The sequence below is a fragment of the Tamandua tetradactyla genome, chromosome 1 (genome assembly GCF_023851605.1).
Source record: "Tamandua tetradactyla isolate mTamTet1 chromosome 1, mTamTet1.pri, whole genome shotgun sequence".
Taxonomy (NCBI): Eukaryota; Metazoa; Chordata; class Mammalia; order Pilosa; family Myrmecophagidae; genus Tamandua; species Tamandua tetradactyla.
Genome location: NC_135327.1, coordinates 21,812,039 through 21,824,801, shown reverse-complemented (window position 1 = coordinate 21,824,801; position 12,763 = coordinate 21,812,039).

Here is a 12,763-nt window from a genome sequence, read left to right as displayed (position 1 = left end):
CAAGAGAAACAGACCATTGTTACTTTCTTTTTAGTTATCCAGACTGTCCTAGTTTACTAGCTGCCAGAATGCAATATACCAGAAATGCAATGGCTTTAAAAAGGGGAATTTAATGCAAAGAGACAGGAACAGCCAAAATGTCCATCAACAGACAAGTGGCTAAACAAACTGTGGTATATACATACAATGGAATATTTATGGAGCTTTAAGACAGAATAAAGTTATGAAGTATGTAACAACATGGATGGACCTTGAGAACATTATGCTGAGTGAGATTAGCCAAAAACAAAAGGACAAATACTGTATGGTCTCACTGATATGAACTGACATTATTGAGTAAACTTGGAACATTTCGTTGGTAACAGAGACCATCAAGAGATAGAAATAGGGTAAGATATTGGGCAATTGGAGCTGAAGGAATACAGACTGTGCAACAGGACTGTATACAAAAACTCAGAAATGGACAGCACAATACTACCTAACTGTAATACAATTATGTTAAAACACTGAAGGAAGCTGCATGTGAGAATGATAGAGGGAGGAGGGCTGGGGACATAAATGAAATCAGAAAGAAAGATAGATGATAAAGATTGAGATGGTATAATCTAGGAATGCCTAGAATGTATAATAATAGAGACTAAATGTACAAATTTTAAAAATGTTTTTGCATGAGGAAGAACAAAGGAATGTCATTACTGCAGGGTGCTGAAAATAGATGGTAATTAATATTTTAAAATTTCACCTTATGTGTGAGACTAAAGCAAAAAATGTTTATTTGGTACAAAATTTATATTTTGACCAGTGCATTTCCTAATATAACTTATGTATATAGTTTGATTGAACACCATAAGTACTTGGAATCTCAGGTAGGACATGAGATTTTGTTGGTTTGTCCAGAGTGATGCCCTGATGAATCCCAGTGATTCAATCAGTGAGTGGAAAAGTATTTGCAAAGCCCCCTTCGGGGAATGGGGAGAATGGGGGAAAATTCAACTTCCCCAAGTTGAATTCTTGATATTCTCACAAGCAGTGTGGACAACCAAAGCTATAGGCTGAGCCCCCAGTCTTGGGTTTGTTCATATGAAACTTAACCCTACAAAGGATAGGTCAAGTCTACTTAAAATTTAGGCCTAAGAGTCACCCCCAAGAGAGCCTCTTTTGTTGCTCAGATGTGGCCTCTCTCTCCAGCCAACACAACAAGCAATCTCACCACCCTCCCCCAGTCTATGTGGGACATGACTCCCAGGGGTGTGGACCTTCCTGGCAACATGGGACAGAAATCCGAGAATGAACTCGGACTCAGCATCAAGGGATTCAGAAAAACCCTAGAATGAGCTGAGACCCAGCATCAAGGGATTGAGAAAATCCTCTCGACCAAAAGGAGGAAGAGTGAAATGAGACAAAGTGCCAATGGCTGAGGGATTCCAAACAGACTAGAGAGGTTATCCTGGAGGTTATTCTTACACATTATCTATATATCACCTTGTTATTCAAGATGTAGTGGAGAGGCTGGAGGGAACTGCCTGAAAATGTAGAGCTGTGTTCTAGTAGCCATGTTTCTTGAGGATGATTGAATAATGATATAGCTTTCGCAATGTGACTGTGTGATTGTGAAAACCTTGTGTCTGATGCTCCTTTATCTACCTTGTCAACAAACGAGTAGAACATATGGAATAAAAATAAATAATAGGGGGAACAAATGTTAAAATAAATTTAGTTTGAAATGCTAGTGATCAGTGAAAGCGAGGGGTAAGGGATATGGTAGGTATAATCTTTTTTGCTTTCTATCTTCATTTTATTTTTTTTGCTATTGTCTTTTTATTTCTTTTTATGAATGGATGCAAATGTTCTAAGAAATGATGAATATGAAACTAAGTGATGATATTGTGAATTACTGATTATCTATGTTAATGTTATATTTTGTTTGTTAATTTTTTAAATAAATAATTTTTTTTAAAAAAGGGGAATTTAATAGGTTGCTAGTTTACAGTTCTAAGGCCAAGAAAATGTCCCAATCAAAACAAGCCTATAGAAATGCCCAATCAAAGACATCCAGGGAAAGATACCTTGGTTCAAGAAGGCCGATGAAGTACAGGGTTTCTCTCTCAAGTGAGAACGCACATGGTAAACACAGTCAGGGCTTCTCTCTCACCTAGAAGGGCACATGGCAAACACAGCATCATCTGCTAACTGCTTCTCCTGGCTTCCTGTTTCTTGAAGCATCCCAGGAGGTGTTTTCCTTCTTCATCTCCAAAGTGCTGACTGATGGACTCTCTGCTTTGTAGCACTGCAGCATATTCTACTCTCTCTGAATCTCTCGTTCTCCAAAATGTTTCCTCTTTTATAGGACTCCAGTAAACCAGTCAAGACCCACCCAAATGGGTGGAGACATGTCGCCAGCTAATCCAGCTTAACAACCACTCTTGATCAAATCACATCCCCAGGGAGAAGATCTAATTACAGATTCAAACATATAGTATTGAATAGGGATTATTCTTCCATTTTACAAAATGGGATTTTGATTAAAACATGGCTTTCCTAGGGCCCATACATCCTTTCAAACTAGCACACTGACATTATTATAATTTTAATATTTATTTTATTTCATACCACTTAAACATGGAGCTTATAGTATTATGCCTCCTTCTATTAATAAAATGAGTATCTCAGCTTCATGATAGTTTGTCCTGATGGGGATAAAAGCTAGAGAAACCTTATGAAAATTCCTCCAAAACTTTTATGCAAATAAACAACTTGGTGAGCAAAAAAATAAAAGAAGCGACCTCCTTACTAAAATGGAGTCTAAATCTTGACTGTTTTGAGGAAGACAGGCTTATGTTGCAGTAACAAATATTCTCCAAGTTCTAGTAGATTAATACAACAAAAGTTTGCTCCTTTTTCACCTCTTTTTGCTTATAATACTTCAAACCTACTAATTGGTTTAGAGGAAATTTAGAGGAAATAGATAATTTTCAAAATTCCCACAGACCAAAGTCAATATTACCCAAATACTAAATTACAGCAATCTTAAATATTACCAGTCATTGTATTACTGAATACACTGACTGAAGGAATTGTTAACCAATCACGTTGAATGCACTTATTCTGAAATTACATTCTACAGGAGTCCAACATTGTCCAGGGCCACCATGGAAAGTACTGATGCAGAATTATGAAGAACAGAGCATCAGAGTAAGCCTAATAAAGGATTATGGAAGACATGACTCAGAGTAAGCTCAGTACAACTAATGTAAAATAAATATCGGTGACTGTTCACTAAATGTAAACCATATTTTAGCTTGAGTATTTTCATTGTTGCATTTATTCCCTGCATCAGTCAGGGTTCTGCAGTGAAGCAGAGCCAGTAGGAAAGTGACGTGACAATCGTGAGGCAGAATTTCTTTTTTTCTCAGAAGAAACTCAGCTTTCCTCTTAATGCCTTTCAGTTGGTTGGATGAAGCCCACGCAGTTTATAAAAGATTCTCTCCTGTTGTTTTCTGTTGAAACAGAGCTCGAAGGATATTAAGGAATGATGAGAAGGAGAGAGAAAAAGGAAGAAAAGAAAGACAGACACAAATGGGTTCAGAGGGTCTGAAGTTTAACTCTACATCAGACATCAGACAACTTTGTTCTCAACCAGATCCTAGTTATATACCACAGGATGTCAATAGATATGCAGGCATTTCCTGAGGGAGCAAAGTTCTTATCTTACAGTGTTCTTCATATTTAACATAACCATTTGGGGTAAATATTCTCTTCCTCCCAGACTGCTCTACATAACAATCTCCACAGTTCACTGCCGCCATCCTGAGGCCAGCTGCTCCCAACAAATTCTGTAGGTCTTGCTTTAAACCTTTGGCTCCTACATTTCCCCCTTTTCATTTTATAAGCGAGGAAAACAAGAATCACCTTTTTAGGGTGACTATAAGCAGAGGTGACTGCGCCTGTTTTAGGTTGCCCTTAGGCTCTGAAGGGTCTTACCCATCATTGGCTGCCAGTCAAGCTCTCTGACTTTGATTCACATTGTTAAACACAGCTGAGGAGGAAGCAAAGAAGTATAAACAGCCCCAAACCTAAGATTATTTAGCTCTTGGGTAAGTGATTGTGTAATATCACCTCCCTAGGCTACATGTAAATTATTCTGAGATAATTCTAATACCCCTTTTTTGTAATTCTAAGATATCAGGACTTAAACTATCTGAAAGCCCTAAAAGATGCCTTTTCCCTTTTCCCATTCTATTTCAGACAGGCCATATGTTAAAAGAGGGTAATACAAAAACTGCTCTCATTCCTTTCACACTTTAAACTTTGTAAAAAATTTAAATTATACATTTGATCTCCAATATGAACCAATGTCATTTCTATATCATTTAGTCTATTATTAATTTGCTCATCAATGAGATTGTCTATGCCACAGTTCACTGGTGTTTTTCTAACAATGCTGCATCTGTATAGTTTGTTGCAATGCGGTTCCAGCGACTGCAGCCACTGTGATGCTTCCAATGATTCCAATGACAGATGCAATAATGAGTCCAATTAGTCTATTAGTCCTTTTTAGATATTCTTTTGCCAAATGGATCGGTATATATGTTTCTGGAGAGGATTGCAAAGATCTTGACATCTGCACCAGCAGCCAAATACCTCTTCTCCTTGCTGCTATAATCGTCTCATTTTCCTGCAACATAAATGCTTGGGGACAAGTGAATAGAGAATAATTTTCACAATTAGAAGTTTGATTTCTTATGTGCATATGAACTTTAACAAGTATATATGGATCTCTAATACATATTTGTATATAGTGTTTATGGCTGCTAAAGAGAAGTTATAGTTATTAGAATTCACTACAAAAATTGGTCCCAGTCCTAGGAAAATTCCCCATAAATTTCTCTGAATAATGTATTTATCATCCCAAATCATGGCACAAATCATCCTCTATGTAATAACTCTTGTTTAGCTTGCCTATCCATATAGTCTCAGTTATCTTCAACCCCACAGGGGAATCTTACAATTCCATAGGAATCATTAATTATGATAACTGCTCAATCCATATTGTAAGAATTCGAGAGTTTTGCCATGCAAAGGAGGACTCCAAGAGACGTTCTCTCATGCAACACGCAAGGGGTTTATTTACCACACATGCGTGGGGCTCACTGAACATGCAGGAACAGAGAGCCCCGATCCTGGGTTTGGGAAGCCTTTTAAGGGCCAGGATAAGGGGGTGGGGTTTGAGGGTTGAACATGAGTTACAGGTTCTGCTTTATGCAGGAAGTAGATAACGAACATTTTGCAAGAAGTAGATAACAAACATTTTGCAAGAAGCAGATAACAAACATTTTTCGCACATGAGTCATGGGAGCTGCTTCATGCAAGAAGCAGCTGTCTCGTTGTGCAAAACTCCCTTACTCAAACTTCGCAGTTGCATTCTTAGATAAACTTCCTCCGGCAGTTACAACCTTGCATAACCAAGGCAGCAGATAACCTTGCATAACAAAGGCAGCAGATAACCGCCCCTGGGAAGTCCCGGGTTGTTTTTCTTAGCCTGATGGGGCCCATAACTCTTTTCTTTACAATTCTTAACTCACACCAAATGTATAGCAGCGAATATAAAATGACACAAATGCTTTTGCTGGATATTTCTATCATTCAGAAGCTAAAATATATGTAAATAGCTAAATTAAGCAGGAAAAATTAGCTACTGTTAAGCTTTATAAAATCCTTCTTTACAATATGACATGACTGCCATCCATTCCAACTTTCTTTCCCACCTAACAGGCAAGTATCCTTTGTATCCATAGAGTTATGCATATAGGTCTTTCTAAAAATGGAATTAAATTTGACACCAGTTTTCTTCTTACTGGACCTGGGAATCCTAAACTTGTATTTAGGTTATTTTGGTAAAGTTGGATTGGCCCAAGTTTGGGCTCACAGATAAACCCAGTAAGTATAAATATGTCCCTGTCCTTCAGCAATCAAAACTGTATGTCCTATAGTATACATTACCCATTTAGTTATTATTTGTCCAGGTCGATATGCCTGGGTTTTATTCTCTTCGAGGGAATCCAAACTGAAGTTCCGTCATCTGCAATGACAAGAGCAAATCCCTTACCCCACACCTTTACCATTCCTGATTTCCATAAATCATCTTTAACATCTTTCCAATAGATTGGCTGCAGCTGCAGTTCTGTTTGGGATATATCATTTTTCTTTTCCAAATTGCTAAAATGTTGTTCTGCTGGAGTCTGTGATGAATTATCATAAATGTTTAAAAAATTTAGAGTAAACAATGCCTTTGCTAATTGATCTCTAGGTGTACTTATTTTCATAACATCATCCTCCTGATCATCATCTCCCCCTTTTTGTTTTAAAAGCATAGACTTTAGCGTCCGGTTTGTTCGTTTAATAATTCCTTGCCCTGAGGGATTGTGTGGAATTCCTGTAATATGAGTAATATTAAAAGTAGTACAAAATTTATGAAATTGTTTTCCTGTATAAGCAGGACCATTGTCCGTTTTAATAGATTGAGGGCATCCCATAACAGCAAAAGCATTAAGTAAATGTGATCGAACATGGGAGAAACGCTCTCCAGATTGTGCAGTAGCCCAGATGAAATGAGAACAAGTGTCTATGATAATATGTACATATTGCATTTTAGCAAAATGTGAAATATGAGTAACATCCATTTGCCATAATTCATTTGCTTTTTGACCTCGAGGATTAACCCCTGATGCAAATGGGAGTGCATTTAAAGGTCCACAGGTTGCACAAGTCCTAACAATGTCCTGAGCTTGCTGTTTAGATAAAGATGGAAATTTCTTTCGCAGCCCTTTGCTATTGATATGGGTTAATTTGTGAAGTGTTGTGGGATCTTGCAGTACCCCCACAAGAATATCTGCTTGCTGATTTTGTAATGACAAAGGACCCGGAAGATTGGTATGAGCTCTTATATGCATGATAAAAAGAGGATTGATTTGACTTCTGACTAATGTTTGTAAATGTAAAAACATTCGGGACAAGTCATCTCTTTCAAACAAAGAAGCTGTCTCAATGTGAGTAACTGTTTGGCAAACATATTCAGAATTAGAAACAATATTAAGAGATTGTAGAAAATTTTGTAAAACTTGAATTACAGCTGCTAATTCAGTACGCTGGGCTGAGGTATAAGGCATTTTTCAACTTTTGTTTTCCCCTGGGGTGACATACGCAGCCTGTCCATTGCTACTACCATCAGTAAAGACAGTAATAGCTCCCTCCAACGGGGAAGCCCTAACTATTTTAGGCAAGATCCATTGTGTTCTTTCTAGAAATTGCAAACGTTTCGACATAGGCAAATGATTATTAACTTGTCCTTTGAAGTCACTTAATGCTATTTGCCAAGAGGTATTGAAAATATATAGACTTTGAACTTCTTCCTTTGTGAGATCACACACTATGCGATTAGGATCGCAACCTCTTAATTGAAAATATCTTTGGCGACCTCTGGCTATTAAAGAAATGATTTTTTGCAGATATGTATGTCAGCATTTTTGTTTATTGTTTGGTAAAAAAATCCATTTTAAAACACCATCTTGCCAAAATAGGCCTGTAGGAGATTGTAAGGTAAAGAAAATAATAAAATCAACAGGCTTTTCTATATCTATTTGAACAAGCTGTCCTTCTTGGATGTGTTGTTCAATTAATTGTAACTCTTGTTCAGCTGCAGCTGTTAACTGCCTTTTGCTTAATAGATCAGAATCTCCTTGTAAAATATCAAACAAGTTTTGTAACATATAATTAGGAATCCCTAAAGTGGGTCTAATCCAATTAATATCTCCTAATAGTTTTTGAAAATCATTTAAAGTTTGTAAATTATCCCGTCTTAATTGTATTTTTTGAGGAATTATTTTATTTGCAGCTATTTGCATTCCTAAGTATAGGTAAGGCTCAGTCCTTTGAATCTTTTCTGGAGCTATTTGCAGCCCATATTGAGGTAAAATTATTATAATAGCACTGAAAACTTTTTCCAAAGAGTCATCATTGTCACATGCAATTAAAATGTCATCCATATAGTGAATAACAAGGGCCTCTGGAAATTTATTTCTTATTTCTTGTAAGGGTTGATGCACAAATAGTCGACATATAGTGGGACTGTTCATCATCCCTTGGGGTAAGACACACCATTGATATCTTTGCATCGGAGCCTGATTATTCAGTGCCAGAACGGAAAATGCAAACTTTTCTTTATCTGCTGGATGCAGAGGGATATTAAAAAAACAATCTTTTAAATCAATAATAACCAATTTCCAAGACTAAGGAATCATAGAGGGTTGAGGAACCCCAGCTGAAGTGCACCCATAGGGCTCATGGCTTTATTTATTTATTCATTTTTATTAATTAAAGAAAAAAAGAAATTAACACAACATTTAGAAATCATTCCATTCTACATATGCAATCAGTAATTCTTAACATCATCACATAGATGCATGATCATCATTTCTTAGTACATTTGCATCGATTTAGGAAAAGAACTAGCAAAACAACAGAAAAAGGTATAGAATGTTAATATAGAGAAAAAAATAAAAATAATAATAATAGTAAAAAAAAAGACACAAACAAACAAACAAACAGACAAACAAACAAAAAAAAACCTATAGCTCAGATGCAGCTTCATTCAGTGTTTTAACATGATTACTTTACAATTAGGTATTATTGTGCTGTCCATTTTTGAGTTTTTGTATCTAGTCCTGTTGCACAGTCTGTATCCCTTCAGCTCCAATTACCCATTATCTTACCCTGTTTCTAACTCCTGCTGGACTCTGTTACCAATGACATATTCCAAGTTTATTCTTGAATGTCGGTTCACATCAGTGGGACCACACAGTATTTGTCCTTTAGTTTTTGGCTGGACTCACTCAGCATAATGTTCTCTAGATCCATCCATGTTATTACATGCTTCATAAGTTTATTCTGTCTTAAAGCTGCATAATATTCCATCGTATGTATATACCACATTTTGTTTAGCCACTCTTCTGTTGATGGAGATTTCGGCTGTTTCCATCTCTTTGCAATTGTAAATAACGCTGCTATAAACATTGGTGTGCAAATGTCCGTTTGTGTCTTTGCCCTTAAATCCTTTGAGTAGATACCCAGCAATGGTATTGCTAGGTCGTATGGCAATTCTATATTCAGCTTTTTGAGGAACCGCCAAACTGTCTTCCACAGTGGTTGCACCATTTGACATTCCCACCAACAGTGGATAAGTGTGCCTCTTTCTCCGCATCCTCTCCAGCACTTGTCATTTTCTGTTTTGTTGATAATGGCCATTCTGGTGGGTGTGAGATGATATCTCATTGTGGTTTTGATTTGCATTTCTCTAATGGCCAGGGACATTGAGCATCTCTTCATGTGCCTTTTGGCCATTTGTATTTCCTCTTCTGAGAGGCGTCTGTTCAAGTCTTTCTCCCATTTTGTAATTGGGTTGGCTGTCTTTTTGTTGTTGAGTTGAACAATCTCTTTATAAATTCTGGATACTAGACCTTTATCTGATATGTCGTTTCCAAATATTGTCTCCCATTGTGTAGGCTGTCTTTCTACTTTCTTGATGAAGTTCTTTGATACACAAAAGTGTTTAATTTTGAGGGGCTCCCATTTCTTTCTTTCTTTCTTCAGTGCTCTTGCTTTAGGTTTAAGGTCCATAAAACCACCTCCAATTATAAGTTTCATAAGATATCTCCCAACATTTTCCTCTAACTGTTTTATGGTCTTAGACCTAATGTTTAGATCTTTGATCCATTTTGAGTTAACTTTTGTATAGGGTGTGAGATACGGGTCTTCTTTCATTCTTTTGCATATGGATATCCAGTTCTCTAGGCACCATTTATTGAAGAGACTGTTCTGTCCCAGGTGAGTCGGCTTGACTGCCTTATCAAAGATCAAATGTCCATAGATGAGAGGGTCTATATCTGAGCACTCTATTCGATTCCATTGGTCGATATATCTATCTTTATGCCAATACCATGCTGTTTTGACCACAGTGGCTTCATAATATGCCTTAAAGTCCGGCAGCGTGAGACCTCCAGCTTCGTTTTTTTTTCCTCATGGCTTTATTTACTGCTCTTAAATCATTTTCCAGATTTCTTTTTAATAACAAAAATTGGAGAATTCCATGGGCTTTGGGAAGGTTCAATATGTTGTAATTGCAATTGCTCTTGGACAAGATTATGAAGGGCATTCAATTTTTCTTGAGGAAGGGGCCATTGATCCACCCATATTGGTGTAGTAATAAGCCATGTTATTGGGGTAATGATGCCCTTTACTTCAATGGCCCCCATTATAAATTTGTTTGCTCCTTGGAATATCCTAAACCTCGATAATCCCTTGTTCGTCTAGTGTTTTGAAATTGCATCTTTAAGTATAGTTGTTCTGCCTTATCTGATAAGTGAGGGAAATGCAAATATGCTCCCCACTGTGAAAGCAGGTCTCTGCCCCAGAGATTCAAACCGACATCTGCCACAAAAGGTTGTAATGTTGATTTTTGTCCTTGTGGGCCAATTACTTCAAATATTTCAGTACTTTGATAAATATCAGTCATGGTACCTATGCCAATGAAAACAGTAGGTACCCTTTTTAATGTCCAATTTTGGGGCCAATATCTTTTAGCTATGATAGTTACATCAGCTCCAGTATCAATCAAACCCAGAAAATTTTATCCTTAATAGTAATAGTAATTTCTGGGCGGTTGTCCCCAATAAATGTTTGCCAATAAATTTCATTTCCAGTTGAACCAAAACCTTCTTGACGGTTGAAGGGCAGAGAAGGAGGAACATGATAAGGTAAAAGTAGTAATTCAACAATGCGTTGCCCAGCTTTAATTTGAAAAGGCTGTAAAGATTGAGCCATAATCTTCAATTCCTCTTTATAGTCACTGTCAATTAAACCTGTATTAATAGACCCTGCTTAGTCAAACTACTTCTTCCAATTATTAAACCAACAGTATGGTTGGGCAGAGGGCCAGAAACTCCAGTGCTAATTAACTGAATACCCATTTCAGGTTGAAGTAAAATATCCTCAGCTGCAGGTAGATCTATTGCAGCACTATCGCGAGTTGCAGCTTTTAACTCTAAGATTGGAATGCATGGTTTTTGCCATTGCTGACAGGATACTGTGTCTGTGGAGCTTGGCTCATGTTGTTTGTCCTGGGGCCCTGAGCTAAGCCCGCAAGGCAGTTTCCCGACCTTTTCAATAGAGCACCATTTTTATGTGTTCTAGAATGACATTCATTAGCCCAATGAAAGCCCCTCTGGCAAATAGGACATAATCTGGATGGCTGTTTTTTAGTTGGGGTGGAATTATTATCATGAAAAGATTTACAGTTTATCTGAAAGTGCCCAAATTTTCCACATTTAAAACAATTTCCTTTCTTTAGATTCAAGTTAGATTTCATGGTAGCTGCCAATACTGCCATTTGATGAGAAGTAGACCCAATGTCCTGACAGGCTTTTATATAGTCCTGTATGGAACCACCAGCAGTTTTAATGGGTCGAATAGCCTTTTTACACTCACTGTTAGCATTATCAAAGGCTAATGTCATTAAAATTAAATCACAGGCTTCAGATGCTTGCACGGTTTTTTGAATCACGTCTGTTAGACGTGCCACAAATTCGACATATGGCTCATTATGTCTTTGAATTACTTTAGCAAAAGTTAAAGCAGGCTGTCCTGGTGTAGAAATTCTCTGCCAAGCTGCAAGACAGGCCATTCTGACTTGGTTGATAACGCTATCATCATATTGTAACTGTCCTTCAATACCTGCCCATTGTCCAGTACCCATGATTTGATCTGCTGTTATTAACACTGGAGGTTGCTCATCAGCATTCCTCCTAGCCAACTGATTAGCTTCATCAGTCCACCATGTTTTAAATTGTAAAAATTCAGCTGTACTTAAAACAGTTCTGGCTAACATCTCCCAATCCCAAGGAATTAATCTATCGACATGAGCCATGCCCTGGACTAGACCTGTAGTATATGGAGAATTCACTCCGTACTGGGCACAAGCCTGTTTCAACTCTTTTAACAATTTAAAAGGAATGGGCTCATGACGAATTTCTACAGTGCCCTGAGGATTATTTTGATCGGGAGGCAAGTGATTAACTGTTAGAGGAAAAGCTGATAGAAGTTGTACTGCCTCCAGGTCCCCTTGCTGAGATCCCTGTAGTAAACATTTCATTATGGATGTTTTGGGTGTAGGCTTCGGTGCTATTACACGATTCATATATTTAGCTGAATCGCCAGTATCTGTAAAAAAATGGATTCTGAGGAGGCTGTGGACTGGGAATAGGGGCAGAAGGTGGATTGCAAATTCATGCAGGGAATATGGAATTTTGCTGATATAAAGTAGGTTTTGTTTGATCAGAATCTGGGAAGTTTTGAGGGCAAGTGAAGCTTGCCTTTGAAAAAGGGATGGTATGGGCTACAGTGTAAGAACACTGTGAGCGCATAAATTTAACATCTTCCTCATCTGTACTTATATCCTCCTTATCTCTAAGTTTCACTCCATTTTCATCTATATCTATTGTCGCAGTCATGCTTTTTTGGGAAAAATTCTCAGTCTCCCCATCTTCACTTTCTGACTGTAAGGGATCTAAGGCTGCTGCTATTTGATGACACAATGTCCATGCTGATAATGGGACAGTCTCCCCCTTTCGATAGGCCCTCTGAAGAGCTTTCATAACTAAACGCCATTGTTTTAAATTTAAAATATTACGACTCTCAGGATGAAACCATTGAC